Source organism: Pinus tabuliformis, chromosome 3_1, assembly GCF_031772625.1.
Source record: "Pinus tabuliformis cultivar Carrire ecotype Pingquan chromosome 3_1, CPIR1, whole genome shotgun sequence".
Lineage (NCBI taxonomy): Eukaryota > Viridiplantae > Streptophyta > Pinopsida > Pinales > Pinaceae > Pinus > Pinus tabuliformis.
Window position 1 is genome coordinate 491,140,541 of NC_142301.1, and position 19,412 is coordinate 491,159,952.

The following is a 19,412-nucleotide window of genomic DNA, read 5'->3' on the forward strand; positions in this document are numbered from 1 at the left end:
CCATGTGAGAAAATATCATTTTATATCAACATTAAAGAGAGCTAAAATAATTAAGAGTAAAATAAAGATATTTATTAATTTAGAGAAATGAAAAAAAACAAGTATTTTAATATTACATATAATCAAATATTCAAATACCAAAAAATGAAAACTAAAAAGAATCAATTACTTTATTAAAAGATATGTAATTCATTTCATTCTTAATGAATTAAAAATACAACTTGAGTGAGCCTAATGGTTAAGAGCAAGTGTTATCTCCTAAGAGGTCACAGGTTCAAAACCAAAGGTTGGTAGAGTAGGTATGTCTTTGTAGACTTAATAGTCAAATTATTGCCCATGTCCCACAAACAAGGAGGTCTCATACACCAATTTGGCATCGGGCTGGCTTGGTCATGACTTTAAAATTGAATAATAATAATAATAATAATAATAATATAAATATAAAACTAATATGTTCCATGTAAAACATATTAGTAATATTTTACCTAAATTACATATATATTATATAAATAGAGGAGTACCGATTTTACACTTTAAAAGAAGTTTTACATTTCAAGAGATTTGGTCCTCTCCTCACTTGTTAGATATTTTAAGATGGATCTCTACTAGTTTCAAACAAATTAATAACCTTTTCAAACTAATCTAAGGGAACTCAAATATATTATATTAATATATCAATTTTTCATTTAATATTATTAAGTATCAATTTTAAATTATATTAAATATTATAAATAAAAGCTTATATTTCTCTAACTGCTACAATATTAGCAAAATAATTTTTCATTGTTTAAATTGTATTTTTAAATACATATTTATAACCGAAACTTTGAAAATATCTTTACATTATGACTTTTGTTTGTTTGTTTGTCAAGTTGTTTACATTATGACTTTTGTTTGTTTGTTTGTCAAGTTGTCTGTGATCAAATTGACCTTTGAGTTAAGGAGTCATGACCCAATGGAATCTAAGTGGTCAAAGTCACCTAGGGATTTGGGCCACAGCAGCCTTTACCTCATTAGATTTTTTAGCATGTCTCCTCCTCCTAACACATGGCACAACCACCCCCGTGAAGCAGCCTTTAGCTGATTAGATTCCTAGCACATGGCACAACCACCATGTCTCCTCCTCCTAGCACATGCTCCTAGGTCACCTTGCTAACGAAGCCCGTCCTCAACTAATTGTGCTAGTGAGACTTAAAACAAATAAAAAAATAAATATTTAATTATATTAATTTTTTAAATTAAAAATAAATATATAATATTTGTGAATTAAGACTTCTGTGATCCATATCAAGTTTTTGAAACATGTTTTAAGCCATAATCACATCAAAATTCATTTATCGAAGCTTTTGAACCAGGCAACAAGTGTGATTCATCATCACGATAAAATATCCTCACCATAAACCAAACTTGCTGATTCGAAAATCATCAACAAATAAATTTTGATATAATTATCACCTTTCACATGTTTCAAAAAATATAATATTTCTTTTTATAAAAAATTAATTATATAAAAATATAAATTTTAAAACATTTATTATTTATTATTTAATATTATAAACCATAAAATAAAAAAATATTTAATATCCATTGTTTCATCTTCCTTTTATATAAAGAATGGAAGACGTTACTTCATATAAATATTTCAACAATACAACTTTAAAAATATTTCAGAAAGATTATTTTAATTCAGAATAGTATTATTTATATTTATTCTTTAATACTATTAATTTAAATAATATTAAGAGAAATCCATCTTTAATTGAAAATTATATATAATTGATCTTACCTATCCAAATTTATTTGAATCATAATCTCAATAATATTAATCCCTTATTACCTATTTGAATCATAATCTCAATACTATTAATCCCGTATTACCTTCTACAAACTGTAACATGCATAGACACCTCAAAAAAAAGTAATTACTTTCACATAACCAAGTTACTATAGCTATTAGCAAATCAAAATAGTTTCATTTCCGCAATGTAATAACTAAAGAAAAAAAAAATTTAATTATCTAAAACATCTAAAACCAACAATGTTTTAAGAACATATTTTATCAATTGTTCCGCGAGATGAGATATGTTTGGGTTGAGGTTAATGGTTTATCCAGGGGTTAGCTTTTGGGCTAAGGCCTTATATATATATATATATATATGTTTTGATTAATGTCTTATATATATATTCTTTTATTATAAATATTATTATGAATTTTTATGATGTTTTTCAAACTCTAGTTTAATGGTTGTCTTGGCTATTGGTTCTTAGAAATATTTGGGCTCATCTTTTGTTGTTGATCTACTACTACCTGATCCAATGATGCAGATGGTATGAGAGAAGTTAGGGTAATTAACCATGCCTCATCCCTTGGGTCCGCTCATTCTGTCGCCTTTCTATCGAAACTTCCCATCTACAACTCAATCCAATGATGTTAGGATTTTGCTATTGCAGAGTGCCGGGCATTCCTTTCCTCCTCGCACCATTACTAATCTAATGCTTGTTTGTTGTATTATATTATATGTTTTTTGTATTAGATCACAGGTGTCTCCGCGCTTGTAGATTACCTTCTATATGGGTCTGCTATAGGAAAAGGCCATTACTACATTTCTTTTCACTAACAGCTCGAAGTGTGTCTAGCGACTTAGGTATCTATCACAAAAACTTTGTTCTCTTTTTTTTTAAGAATTAATATTATATTTATTTTTATTCCCCGACACCAATGACCAAGGGTTTCTTCACTTACAAGTTGGTTCCTTCTTGGCACCGGGACTCCAAAAATCTAACAGTCAAGAAACCTAAACAAGAATATATATATATATATGTGTTACTTACTTCCCCTTAGGTTAACTTTAAAAGTTTGCTAATCGGTTTTCTTTCTTATTCCACAAGTAGGGTTCTCAACTTGCGGTTGATGTTGCGAAACTTCTTATGGGTGCTCATGGTCGGCTCTAGAGATGTACTTATACTCTTTCCTACTCTCCAGATTCTTATAACTCCATACCATATATGCGATGGTTTTCTTCAAATTTTGCTTTTGCGGAATAGAGTTCTTATGTCTGCGCTTAGGAAATCTAATAAGGGTTTTTCGTCAGTCATGCAGAGCCCTCGAAATATCTAGTTTTTAATTTAGAGTTGGAGGTGACTATTAATGTAATCTTCCTTTGCTTGATTATGGGTTAATTTGTTTTCTTTTGAATGGACCATAGGAACAACAAGGGCCTCTTTAATTTAGCTTCAAGAATTACCATATGATGTACATGATTATTCAGTCTAAGGTTTCTTCTCCAATGCTGCAAAGACTATATTTTTTTAAAGAACAAGCAATGATACTCTAGGTTTCTCTATTGTAAAGAATTGGGTTTTAATTTATTTGCTGCTCGGTTATCCTTTTAGGTTTCAAGCATTAATGAATACTCCAGTTGTATTATATGTATAATTATGGGTTCATTCTTTAGTAGCAGACTTATCTTACGGTTTTGGAATACATTGTGTGTTATGTTATAATCTTTATATTGCACTATTCTTACCACGCACTTAGCTTTCCTTGGATTTGTGATTGTACCACTAAACTTGTAATGTGAACAATTCATATTCTGCAGTTGAATGCTCCCTCACAATTCACTCTGTTGAAAATAGCAACAAGAAATGTTAAAAATATCATCAATAAGATCCTAATTTAATTTGTCCTTTAATTAAATTAGGAATTAAATTGTAATTCTATTCTCATAGTAGCTTGTAGCAGTTAATTAAGTTACGCTCACTTAGTTGGCTTAGTAAATTCAAGTTTGAAGTCTATCTAGAGTCATTTAGAGTATAAATTTTAGGGGCCCGGGTTAAGTTATTATTGAGTTGTAATTATTTAATTTAGTTTAACTGAGTTAAATTCAATTAAACTAGTTCTAACTGTTGGAGGAACTAGTGAAGTGTCAAGTGAATTAAATTGGATTTAATTCACATGCAGTGATCAATCAAATAACTGATAAATCACATAAAATAACTCAGGCATGTCAGTTTAGAGGAAGACCGAGTTGAGATTAGAGTTCAGGGATAGTGTACTATTCGTGGTATAATTTTCAAAGTTGTATAGATGGTTCATGCAATCAATAGAAAGGCCTATGATGGATTGTGTAGTTGTGGTGAGGGATTTTTATATTTTAATATGGGCTAATTCCCTTGAAGATTGTGCAAGGAAGTAGGATATTGGAAGGCTAGGAATTTGGCTAAGTATTGGCCAAAGACAGTTAGTAAGGAAAAGGATAGAAAATACTTGTGTAGGTTTAGCTAAAGGTTGAGCAGAGCATATAGTATTCATCCAACGCTTGCTTGTGAAGTAGAGAGATAGATTATGCTTGTGCAAGAATTGTTCAGGTTGAACAAGCATTATGTTATCTTCTGAGATCTTTTTCTTAATGCAATATAGATTTTAGGGCTTTTACCAGTTCCTTTCCCCAGAGAAATATTGTGTTATGTGGAATTGATATTCTTCCTATTATGCTTATTGTTTTCATCAACCAATTTTTGTTTCTGCTGAAGAGTAGAGTAGATTCTTGTCTTGTGTTTTAGCATATCACATAAACTGTGGAATCTACAAATAAAAATCTACACACTCCAATTGTTATTACTATTATTCTTTTTTTCTTTTTTTTTTTGTGGTGCCTAATAGAGAATTGGATCCATAATACTTGGGATCCTTCTCTACCCATGAGGTATCTTAACATAAACTTATATACTAAACTCTAGATTGTTCTTTACCAAAACCTTAGGTTTGTATGGTCGGAACTTAATGAGAGACATGATCATGTGATTCTTCCTCGGTGGTTTTGTTATCAGTTCAAGTTTGGTAAGATTACACATATACCGGTTCGAGGGGCTCGTTCTCTTCTCACTTACCTATTTTAACATGGTTTTCTACCCTTTCCAAAGGCTATCCATAGTCTCGTGACCACCCTAAGTCATTCATAAATGTGATCCCTCTTTCACACATCATTTGGTTAGAGCATTCACACGCTTATCTATATGTAATCCAACCTGAACTCATATAAGGGATATTCTGTGTCTAAAGTTAGGAAGATATTGTTTTTATTTTAAGGAAAAAACATGAATTGTTTAGGGAATTTATTATCGAAACGTCTCACAACATCTCATATTTTACAACATCTATCATATTCACAACATATCATATTTCACGACATCTATCCCATTTACAACATCCCATATTTCATTATTTCTCTACTATATTCATTGTATTTTTTTACAACAATTATAGAAATTCATATCTTCTTGGAAATATGTATGGATACTTATTTGTATTAATCTAGACTTGTCCAAAAAGTTAGCTAAGAAAAAACTACACCTTGCTTCAAATGAGAATGGAAATCATATCCAATTCTCCCCCCGAGCTCTGAACTTTCTAGAAAAATTAGTTCAATAGGGACCCTTTCAGGGTCAGTCCAAAGGCATCAAGGTCCAACCTAGTGTAGAGCTTACAGATTTATTTCTGTATAAAAGTTCTCCATAGGCTTAAGTATAGCTCAGGAAATACTCCTTAAGCAGCGTCCTCCCATATCTACCCATCATCTTGTTCAAGTATTTTCTCTCTCAAGGTGTTTTTTCTCTTCTTCCAAAAGCAAAAAGAACCCCTTGTCTTTCCCACTAAGATATTTCATGTCTAGGGAAGGAGAGAGAGTGGTAATTGTCATAACTGTCTGGAAGTTTCAAGAATTCATTTAAGTTATTTTCCGAGGAGTTTCAAGACCCATCAGAATATCCTATTAATCAAAATAATAAGAATAAACTTTTAACATTTAAGAGTTTACTCATATTTTCCTCTAAGCCTCAATTACTGAAGTTTCATATAGTAAAAAAACATAAATGACAATAATATTAAATAGTTGCAGCACTAGGGGTGTTACATCTCCCACCCATTGTGTGAAACACTATCCCTAGTGTTCACTCTTGCCCTTGGAACATGTTAGGATATGTTTGTCGCATAAAGCCTTCATCTTCCCATGTGGTATCTTCTAGCCTAAGGTGCCTCCACTGCAATTTAACCTAGGTGATAGATCTCTTCCGTAACATTATTTCTCTCTGATCGAGAATATGCAGGGGCTCTACTAGGAATTCTCTGTCTTATTCAACCTGTTACACAATCATAACTCTGTCATCAGTGCTTTTAATTGTTGAATTAAACACATTTACATATATAAAATTCTCAATTTTCATATTTACCTATACATCTTGCCAAGTGATCACATGTCTAGAATCATACACATATTTCTTTAACAATGAAACATGAAACACATTGTGAACTTGTACATGGCTTGGTAGTGCAAGTTGGTATGCTACGAGTCCCACTCTTTTTCAGAATTTGGAAGGGTCTACAATATCAAGGTATGCACTTTGCACAACCACTCCACCTTAAGGTGTTTTTATTGGGTTTAATTGCACATAAACATGTTCTCCTACCTGAAATGATTTATAATTTCTTTTATTATCTGCATATTCTTTTTGTCTATCTTGGGCAACCTTTAAATTATGTCAAACATTTTTCATTGTTTGTTCCATCTCCACTAACATATCGGATCCTAAGATTAGATTATCTTCAAGATTGCTCCAATTTGTAGGTGTTTTGCACCTCTTGCAATACAATATTTCATAAGGACTAATTTTCAAGGATTCATGATAACTATTGTTATATGCAAATTCAACCAAACCCACTTGGTTGGTTTTTGCATTACATACATTCTTAGCATGTCTTATATGACCTGATTCACTCGTTCAATTTCTCCATATGTTTGCGGATGGTATGCAGTACTGAACTAAACCTGACTGCCCAACCCAGTAAAAAGGGCTTTCCAAAACGTAGAGGTAAATTTTACATCCCTATTAGAAATCACAACTTTCAGCATACCATGTAACCGAAATATCTCTCACATAAATATATATGAAATTTATAGTTTTGTAAGTGAATTTAACACAAATAAAATGAGTTATTTTTCTCAACTTGTCCACCACCACCATGATAGAATCATTTTTCCTTCTAGATTTAGGCAAACCTATTATAAAATCTAATGTAATCATCTCCCATTTCCACTCAGGAATAGGGAGTGGGTGAAACAAAACAACAGGGTGTTGGTGTTTAGCCTTAACTTGTTGGCACCCGAAACATTTGGCTAGATATTCAACAATATCCATTCTCATACCAGGCCAGAAATAGTCATTTTTAATTACAAAAAATAGTTTCTGATACATAGGATGGGATGTGTAATGACTTCGTTGAAACTCATCCAATAACAATTGTTAAATTTTTAAATGATTAGGAACATATATTCTTCCTATGAAGTTCAACAAATTATTATTGTTTATGCCATATTGTGATGGTTTTCCAGAATTCTGCGCTTATTTAGCATGTTTCCATATAAATTAATACTCTTGATCCTTAAGAGAAACTTCTTTAATCTACTTAGAAAAGTCAATTTCCACTTGACTACAGGAGATTTCATATACATTGTATGGTTTCTTACTTAATGCATTAGCCACATGGTTTATTTTCCTTTAAAATGCCTAATGTCAAAGTCAAATTTGCTAAGAAAATCAGTCCACCTAGCTTTGGGGTATTTAAATTGGGTTGCTTAAAGAAACTAGTCATAATAATATGATCCGTCATTAAGAGAAATAATTTCCCCAACAAATAATGTTTCCACACTTTTAAAGCATGAACAACCATTGTTAGCTCCAAACCATAAGCAAAATATTTCTTCTCATGTTCCTTCAGCTTATGAGATTCATAGGATATTACCCTACCTTCCTGCATTAAAACTCCCCCTACAACTTCTTGACAAGCATCTTTGCAGACAGTAAATTCCTTTTCGAAATCTACAATTTTCAACACAAGGGTTGTTTTCAATAAGTGTTTAAGTTGTTCAAAACTATGTTGGCAATTTTCTATCCTCTTAAATTCTCTCCCTTTTTTTGCAATGAAGTTATAGGGTAAGCAATTCTTGAAAACCCTTCTATAAATTGGCGATAATACCCAACCAGTTCGATAAAAGGTCAAATTTCTGCAACATGTTTTGGGACAAGCCATTCCATGATGGTTCCAATTTTCTTAGGATCTACAAATATACCTTCAGATGAGATTACATGTCCTAAATATTGAATTTGATCCTTATAAAAATTGCATTTGCTATACTTAGCATAGAGCTAATTTTCTCTTAAAGTTTGTAATACTATCTGAAGATGCTCCTTATGCTCTTCCAAGTTCCTTGAGTATATAAGAATATCATCAATGAAAATTAGAACAAAATTTTCCAAGTACGGGTGGAAAATACCATTCATTAAGCTCATGAAATTTGTTGGGGCATTAGTAAGCCCGAATGGAAAGACAACTAATTCATAACGACCATAGTGAGTTTTGAACGTTATCTTACAAATGTCTTGCTCTTTTATCCCTATTTAGTGATACCCTAACTGTAGGTCAATTTTATAAAATACAGTAGCACCCTTGACTTGGTCAGATAAATAATCAATTCTTGGAAATGGGTACTTATTTTTTATAGTTAGTTTATTCAATTTCCTATAATCGATACACAATTGCAGGGTGCCATCTTCCTTTCTTACGAATAGGACTAGAGCTCCCAATGTCACACCCTTGGGTGAATGTACCCTTTTCAAGAAACTCCTGCAACTGCATCTTAAGTTCTATTAATTCAATTATACTCATTCGGTAAGGGGCTTTTGACACTTGGGTTGCTCTTCGAATTAGTTCTATAGAAAAGCCAATTTCCTTTTTCTGGAGGCAACCCAAGAATTTCTTCTGGAAAGACATCCACAAATTCTTGGATAACTAGCATCATTTCCAGGGTATATATCTTATCCTTATAACTGGTGTAGCCTACTTTCATAGCATAAATTTGACAACATTTCTTGGTGCATTTGTTTAACTGATTAGTTGCAATAGGTCATAACTTAATGGCCCTTTTGATAGCCTGGATTTTTTGTCTCACACCCTTATCAGTGAGGAAATTGATGTTCTTGTATTTATAGTTCACTAAGGACCAATGTCCTTCTAACCAATCCATACCTCTGATCACATCAGAGGATCCCAAAGGAAATATATTTAAATTCACTTTGATCTACTTCCCTCCTACATCCAAAGGACATCCTTCTACCTTGGCAGTCACCCTCATTTTTTCCCTAGTGGCCAGTTGTACTAACCATGAATTCTTAAATTTAACACTTTGTAAATGACACAATTCAAATATTTTTAGACTGACATAACTTAAGTTTGCACCTAGGTCTATTAAAATAGAGATAAAACTATTAGATATACTACCTTCATAGGTTGATATTTAGCCTGTTGTTCCTCTAAGGCAACATTAATCCTCGACATGCTTCTCGAAACCCCCCTTACTGTAGAAGCTTCTTGAACATTGGGAACTAACTATGTTCTAGTACGGTGAGGACAATTTTTATAATAGTGGGGTTCCCCACAACCCCAACATTGTAACGGTGGTTCCTGTGACTGTTTAATTACTCGTTTACTTAATGCCTCAACTTTCCTAGCTTCATTTTGTACTCAAAGCTTTAGTTGTTTCTTTCCCGGAGGTCCATTTCATTAATTTTTGTGTGCAGTCTTGACTCCTGCATGTTTAACACTCTTATTATTTTAGAAGTTCTTCTACCCTTTTTTGTTTGGCCACCCTTTGGAACTTTCCCTTTTTTGCTTCATTTGCTGGTAGTGGATTCAGGCTTTCCAAATAACCTCATCCACATTCTTAGGGTTGTCAAATTCTATCATTTCCTTCATGAAGGGTGATAAACAACCGCAAAATCATTGTAACTTAGCTTCTTCTTCCCGAATATATGGAACATGTCTCTGCAGGAATGAAAACTTAGTTACAAATTCATCCATGGAATGTTTTCCTAGTTTTAAGTCATCAAACCCGTTTTCCTTCTCATCATAGAATCGTTCTGTTAAATATTTATCTTTGAAATGCTTCTAAAAATTATCCCAAGTCACCTCTTCTTCATCAATGCCTCACACTATTTTAATTTCTTCCCACCACAAGGTGGATTTACCTTGTAACTAATAGATTTCCAGTATGGCCTTTAAGTTGTCATCATATTCGTAGATCTGGAAATATTTATTTATGTTAATTAACCAAGCCTTAGTAGCCTCCTCCATTTCCCCATAAAACATCATAGGTTTAATTTTCTTGAATTCTCCCTACGATTTAAGTTTCTACCTCTTGGTCCCCCTTCCACATGAGGCATTTTTTTATTCCTACTCATTATCGATTTAACCTCCCTCGACCTCTGGGTTGTCCTCTCTTGGCCAATGCATCTTAGCTGTGTTTCCCTCATTCAGACTAGGGTTTGTGTTTCTTTTATCTTTTCTATCTGAGAGACTTTCATAATTCTCTCCTACTCCAATATCACCCTCTCATTATTAGCTCTTAAATTTGGCATTTCAACTCATAGTTTTGCATTGTCTCCAATAATAGCGCATTTGTGTTGTGATTTTCTTCTCTTACTTGGACCTGCATCTTTGGATTGGTTTCTATATGAGGCATAGGTCTAGCTCCTATGGATGGTCTCCCAAGTAGAGTGATTTAAGCTCCTCTCCTCATACTGCTTCCTTTGTGCATCATTAATACTTTTGTTATTCCACAATTTCCCAAACAAGCCACGGTGCCGCAACTATTGCTTTGATACCACTTGTAACATGCATAGACACCGCTTAAAAAAAAATTACTCACTTTCACATAACCAAGTTACTATAGCGACTAGCAAAACAAAATAGTTTCATTTATGTGGTGTAATAACTCATGCAAAAAGAATTAATTATATAAAATCAACTATGTTTTAAGAAGAACATATTTTATCAATTGTTTGGCAGGATGAGATATGTTTGGGTTGACTTTAATCATCTATCCACACGATAATTTTTAGCGTTAATGCCTTATTCACCCCGTTCATTTATCGACTCTCTCTCTCTCTATATATATATGTGTGTGTGTGTGTGTGTCTGTACATACATACATACATATATATATATATATATATATATATATATATATATATATATATATATATATATAATAACATCACTGTCAACCTTTTCGATGCTTCTCGAACCCTAATTTAATGGTTTTCCTCACTATTAGTCCTAGAAACACTTGGACTCATCTCCTATCGTTCATCTACCACCACCCGATCCAACGTCACAAATGGTATGAGGGCAGTTAGGGTAACTAACCATGCATCATCCCTAGGGGTTCGTCCACTCATTCCTCTGCCTCTCTGCCGAACCCTCCCATATGCAACTCGATCCAACAACGCCATAATTTTGCTATTGCACAATACCAGGTATTCCTTTCATCCTCATGCCATTACTAATCTAATGCTTGTTTGTTGTATTACATTATATATTTTTTTTATCGCAAGTGTCTCTGTGCTTGCAAATTACCTTCAATATGGGTCCACTATAGGAAAAGGTCAGTACTACATTTCTTTTGACAAACAACTGGAAGCAGTTCTAGTCGCTCAGGTATCTGTCACTGAGCCCTTGTTACTTTTTTTTTTAAGAATTGATACTATATTTGTTTTTATTCCCTGACACTAACAACCAAGGGTTTCTTTACTTACAGGTTAGTTCTTGCTCGACACCAAGACTCGGCCACCCTAACAGGTGATAAACCCTAAACGTGAATATATATATATATATATATATATATATATATATATATATATATATATATATATATATATATATATTCTTCCACTAGGGTTAACCTTAAAATTTTTCTAATTAGTTTTCTTTCTTGTTCCACAAGTAGGGTTCTCAACTTGCTTTTAATGTTGCAAATCTTCTTATGGGGAACTCACAGTCGGCTCAAGAGATGTACTTTTACTCTTTCCTTCTTTCCGGGTTATTTTAATTCCATGCCATATATGCGAGGGTTTTGTTCAAATTTCTCTTTGGTGGAATAGAGTTCTTATCTATGCTCTTAGGAAATCTGATAAAGGTTTTCTATGAGTCATGCGGAACCCTAGAAATTTCTAGTTTTTAATTTAGAGTTGGAGGTGACTATTAATGTAATCTTCCTCTACCTTATTATGGTTTAATTTATTTTCTTTTGAATGGACCATAGGCACAACAAAGGTCCCTTTACTTTAGCTTCTAGAAATACTGTAAGATGTACATGATTATTCGGTGTAAGGTTGCTTTGCCATGGCTGCAAAGACTATATTTTTTTTAAAGAATGAGCAATGATACTACAAGTTTCTCTGTTGTAAAGAATTGGTTTTTAATTTATGCGTTGCGCAATTATTCTTGTAGGTTTCACTCATTAGAGATTACTTTAGTTGTATTATACGTATAATTATGGGTTAATGCTTTGGTAGCAAACTTATCTTATCGTTTTGGAATACATTATCTGTTATGCTATAATATTTATATTGCACTATTCTTACCATGCACTTAGTTCTCTTTAGATTTGTGATTGTACCACTAAACTTGTAATGTGAACAATTCATATTGTACAATTGAATTATCCCTCATAGTTCACTCCAGTTATTACTACTGTTATTCTTTTTTTTTGCGGTGATTGATAGAGAACAGGATCCATAATACTTACAACCCTTCTCTAAACATGAGGTATCATAACAAAAACTTATATACTAAACTATGGGTTGTTCTGTGCCGAAATCCTAAGTTTGTCTAGCCGAAACTTAACTAGATCCATGACCCTGTGTTTCTTCCCCGATCATTTTGTTATTAGTTCAAGTCTGGTAGGGTTATGCAAATACCGGTTCGAGGGGTTCGTTCTCTTCTACTTTCCTATGCTAACATGGTTCTCTGCCCTTCCCAAAGGCTATCGACAGTCTCCCGACTACCCTAAGCCATTCATAAATGTGAGCCCTCTTTTGCACATAATTTGGCTAGAGCATGCACAAGCTTATTTGTATGTAATCCAACCCAAACACTTATAATGAAGATTCTCCGTGTCTCGGAAGAGATTGTTTTTCTTTTAAGAGAAAATGCATGGACTGTTTAGGGAATTTATTACCACAACATATCACAACATCTATCCCATTTACAACATCTCATATTTCATTATTTCTCTAATATATTCATAGTAATTCTCTACAACAATAAAGGAATTCAAATATTTTTGGAAAGAGGTATGGATACTTATTTGTATTAATCTAGACTTGTCCAAAAACTCAGCCAGGAAAAGACCACACCTCCCTTCCAACGAGAATGGAAATCACGTGCAATTTTCCCCCTGAGCTCTTAGCTTTCCAGAAAGGTTAGTTTAGCAAGGACCCATTCAAGGTCAATCCAGAGACATCAAGGTCCAAGCCAGCCTAGAACTAACAAAGTTATGTCTGTATCAAATTTTTCCACTCGCTCAAGTCTAGCTCAGGAAATACTCTTTAACCAACGTCCTATCATACCTTCCCAACATCCCATTTCTCTCTCAAGGTGTTTTTCCTCTTCTTCCAAAAACAAAAAAAGCTATTGTTTTTCCACTGAGATCTTTTATCTCTAAAGAAGAAAAGAAAAAGTGATAACTGTAATAACTGTGTGGAAGATTCAAAAATTTGTTTAGAATATTTTCTCATCTGATCTCATCTCATAAGAAGAAAAGAAAGAGTGATAACTGTAATAACTGTGGATTTTTTAGTGCTTGAATCTGTGGAAGAATTTGAGGTGAAATTTTGATTTGTGTTATTTAAACAAGTAAGTTTTTTGACTGTATATATGGATTCAACACTCTAAAAAACCTCTAGGGCACTTCGATTGCACAGAACCAAACTTGTGATTTCAAAAAATTCCTACTAGATTTTAGAGAAATTTGATGCTTAAAACCCACAATAAAAATTTCCAAAAAATGGCACTCAAAGCAATTCCAAAAAATTTATATATATTAAAATACTTTTTTATAAATAATAAATATATAATTAAAATTAATGTTCCATATCCTAATTTATTTAAATTATAATCTCAATCATATTAATTCCTTATTACCGTTCTCAAACATTGACCTCCCTTATTACGGTTGACAAACACTGACATTACATTTTATCTGATTTTAATAAAAAATTAAAGGCCTTCTAAAACGATGGGAGATTCAACGCAACTTATCTGGCCGCCATTTTAACCCCTAGTTTTATAAAGGGCACGTGCCAGACTAGAAAACCTAAACGAGGTACGCTGGTCTTCGGTTAAGCTTATTAAAATTAAAATTGATGTCTCACGCCAAGAGATTAGGTTTACCAAGTCCAGGGACATGTCGGCTAAGGGACGCATACTCGTGCACATCTTTTCCACGTCCGCTTTATTTAGTTGTCACTGTTTAATTTGGGCCAAGTCTAATCGCTGAGTAATTTGCTCATGAATATTAAATGAGTAGCGGCTGTATATGTTTAGTATTAGATTTTAACAGTCAGTTATTTACTTTGTTATGTTAATCGGTATTAAATGAGTGGTTGTTGTATATGTTTAATGTTGAATTTTAATAACTAGTTATCCAACTATGGACATGTAACCCTACTCATTTAAGGGGCTCCTTTAATGTCCATGTTATTTAGCTTGCTAATCGGCATTAAATGAGTGGTGGTTGTATATGCTCACTGTTGGATTTTAACAACCAATTATTCAACCATGGACATACAACCCTACTCATTTAAGGGGCTCCGTTAATGCCCATTAAATTTTAACAACAAATTATTCAACGATGGACATATACAACCTCACTCATTTAAGGGGTTCATTTAATACACATTAATAAACAACATATTTGTTACCAAATCCAATTGCTTCTCATCGTTAGAAATTGCGTAATGTAATGAGCTACTTTTTTGAGATTTTTTTAAACTAAATCAATAATATAATAGAATAACATTTTGGTTTTTAAATTAAATTAGTGATATAGATTTTATGTTATTTGATTTTTTACATTGTATTTAAAGATAATTGGGAAGAAATTTATATGTTGCAAAAATGTTACTAGAATTATGTAAACTTTACCATCTAAAATTACAAAATTTTAACTCAATTTAAAGTTAAAAAACATTTAATCAATTATAAAATTACACATTGAAATTAATTTTTTTAATAATAAATTAATAAAATAGATTTTAATTCAAAATTGCAATTTTAAATCATTTTTTAAATTATATATATTAAAAAAACTAATAAATCAATAAAATAAATTATAATTAATTTAGCGTCCTTATCACCTTATCCGTTGAAATTTAATGATGGGATAACTTTTCAAACGACCCTTATCCTTTAAGCATTCATCAACCAATAAAATCGATAGTCATCATTCTTCCCCAATTGGATGCCCCTTATCCCTTGAAATTTAATGACGATCATAGACCTGTGTCACGTTCTTGACTTCTATTCCCACTCGTTGTAAATAGCTTATTTTAATTCCGAGAGGGTTTTAAGTCTTTCGTTTTTGAAAGCTTTTTTTTTTTAAAATATTAATTTATTTCTTTGATAACTAGTTTTTTTTTATTGAATTTTTTTTATTGATTTCATAATTTATTTTTTTTTTAACTTCTTTTTTTAATATTGCTTCAATATTTAAGTTTAAGTTTTCTTTTATGGTATTTTTGATAATTTTCGAAGAGTTTGAATTTATTTAAATATTTAAAAATATATTTTAAATAATAATATATAATTTGGTAAAAAATATTATCACCAAATAAAAAAATAAAATCTTGGTGGAAGAAGTTAAATTTATTTAGACTTTCAAAAACATATTTTAAATAAAAATAATGTACAATTTCACAAAAAGTTTTATCACCAAATTTAAAAATAAATAAATAAATAATTTGATTATTTTAATAGGAGCATTCCCATTATGAACATGATGTGTGATTCCCTCAGTGTTAAATGTGGAGTTGATAAGTGTACCATTTAAAATAAAAATAAAATATTATTTAAATTAAAAAATGATGTTGCTTACAATAAAGTGGATATATATGTTTAGATAAATTTTAATTTAAATTATTATAAAACAAACACAACTCTCTCTTGTTGGCTTTGTTGTTAATATTACAATCTAGTACTAAGAGGATATGGTAAAAATATTTCACTCTCATTCTCAACAGTAAATAAAATATTTCCATGTCTATATTATTATTATTATTATTATTATCCAATTTTAAGGTCACGGCCAAGCCAAACACCAAATTGGTGTATGAGACCACCTTGTTTGTGGGACAAGGGACCCACCTTTGCATAGCGATTTGATTGCTAAGTCTACTAAGGCATACATACTCTACCCCAACCTATAACCTCTTACACCAAATTGGTGTATGAGACCACCACCTTGTTTGTGGGACAAGGGACCCACCTTTGCATAGCGATTTGATTGCTAAGTCTACTAAGGCATACATACTCTACCCCAACCTGTAACCTCTTACGAGAAAATGCATGCTCTTAACCATTAGGCCCACTCAAGTTGTATGAATCACATAATTTTACATCAACTTTGAGAAGTTAATTAAAAAAAATCAGCTTTATATTTTCATACTTCAACATAAGACATAAATAAATTATTTAAATATCTATGTTAATTAACATGTTTTAATATCAATATTTGTTATATATAACTCAAATATTTCAATATTTAAAGAGAAAATATATTTAAAACTAAAGAAATTTAATTACTTCCTAATAAAAATAACATGAGGTAAATGTGTAAATGAGCCGAGAGTTGCTCTACAACCCAGAATGGGGGTATATGTAAACATAATGTTTAACATTTAACATATGGGGGTAGATTTCACCTAAACATGTAACATGTAAACAGAATGTATATGTAAACATAATGTTTAACATTTAACATATGTAGATTTCACCTAAACATGTAACATGTAAATGTAAACATAAACATTTAACATGTAATGTTTAACATTTAACATTTTAAATCTAATGTATAAACCCAATATAAATTTAAAATATAAAGAAGTTTACGAACATTAAAAAAGACGTATTGTAAATAAATAAAAATATAAATAAACCAAAGGTATGATAAATAAATAAAACATTTTTTTAATACTTACTCTAGAGGTATGGTAAAATTTAGGTGAAGCCCATGTGCCAAATACCATTTTAATACAATGGGCCAAATACCATATTTAGAAAAGAGGTATGGTAAATAAATAAATATAAAATAGGTATAAAGAGGTATGGTAAATAAATAAAAATATAAATAATGGTAAATAAATAAAACCTCTTTTTATATTTACTCCATAATCCTATTTATATTTACAAACACTCAAAAAATAGATTTTATTTAGGTGAATCCTATGAGCCAAATACCATGGGCCAAATTATTAACATTATTAACCCTAATATTAATATTATTATGAAATCTAATATTCATATTAATATATTATAACATTAATATTATTAAATGTAATAACTTTGGATTAATACACTCTTAAAATTGTTATACTATAATATATATTAATATATCATGATATATATTAACTCTAGATGTATATGGGAGGGAAGAACAAAGACATGGAGTGATAAAGGTCAAGATATACGGGGAGAAACAAGGGAGAGGTGAAGATAAATTGAAGGAGAGGGGAGAGGAGTGAGAGATGGAGAAGGAGACACAAATATGGAGGGGGGAGAGAAAGAAGGAGAGATGCAGGGAGATAGTAAGATGATTGGGGGAGAGAGAGAGAGAGAGGGAGAGAGATGGGGGAGGAGAGAGGGAGGTAGGCGAGAAAGGAAGAGAGAGATAGAGAGATCGAGTTGGATGGGGAGAGAGGGAGGGAATAAGAAATACATAGAGAGTGAGAAATGGAGAGAGGGAGGGAGTGACAAGGGAGAGATGTACAGATAGTGTGTATGTTTAGAAGTGAGAGAGGGGGGGAGAAGGAGAGAGAAGGAGAGAGGTATGGATATAGTCACATAGTTTGTGAGAGAGAGAGAGAGAGAGATATGGGTAAAGAAAGAGGATTGGAGGGCAAAGAGAGAGAGAGAGAAAGATGATTGGAGGGTAAAGAGAGAAAGAGAGAGAGAGTGATGGGGGAAGAGAGAGGGAGGTAGGAGAGAAAGGGAGAGAGAGGAAGGATGAGAGAGAGGAGGGGAGTGATGGGGAGGATAGAGTATTGGAGAGAGAGAGAGGGGGGGGGGAAGAGAGAGGGAGGTGGGAGAGAAAGGGAGATAGAGGAAGGATGAGAGATAGGATTTGAGTAAGAGAGGAGGAGAGAGGGAGTTGGAGGGGGAGAGAGGGAGGAAATAAGAAAGACATAGATATGTTGGGAAAAATACTGAGAGGGGGGGTGAATTAGTATTTTAAAACTCACTAAAACCTTTCAAATTCTTATTCATATTTATGTACACAACTTTAATTCAGTGAACCAACGTATGTATGCAACTGTGATGAGGATAAGTAGCGTATATTCAGTTAACTAACTTTTCAACTAATTCATCATCTGTTTAACTTGAACTAGTGCATCGGTACTTCTTTAGACATTAATTAAACAATAACCATGTGCAGTAAGAACAAAATAAACCATCACACATAAGAAATACATCAACACACATGAACACCAAGATTTTTAGGTGGAAACCCAATGTGGGAAAAAACCACCGTTGTTGTCATCTTTGTCTTCATATTTTATTATAATAAAAACTTCTTACAATATTGTACTGGTGCAGACTCATACCAGGACGTAGGCACCCACCTGCAGAAGGAAAAAATCTTCTCTCGTTTTCCAACACCCACTAGAAGGGAGCTCCAACCCCCTGATCTCGTTTACCAGCACCCACTAGAAGGGAGCTCTAACCCCCTGATCAGATTCATTGGCTACGAATGGAAGGAATCTTCAACTTCCTCACTGAAGGCTCCAACCCTCAGTACATCCGTGGACTTCATTTCATAATATTTCATACTGGAACAACCTGACTCGAGACATCACAACCTGTAAGACACCTTTCATCAAATTTACATACTAGACCCACTACCATCATTTAAGCCCAATATCAAATAAAAAACTAAAAACAATCACTATATCAAATCATTGAACCAAATTAATCATCAAATCATTAAATAAACCAATTACAAAATCTCAAACAACCAAAGTAGCTAGATCTTCTCAAATCACTATATACCCATTCATCAAAATACCAGACCACATATTGTTCATCACTGAAACCAGATCCTGTCACTGCAAACACTGATCAATCATATGTCAGAATGTATAAACCATTGTTCTGAAGATTATCCACGTATATATGGACTCTCTCTTAAGAAAACCTGTGTACAGATCTCAAAAGACTGAACCCTGAATCTGAATCACTACACTACAGATTTTTGAACCACATACAGATCATCACATAGCAGCGTCATCTTTAGTCAACATAT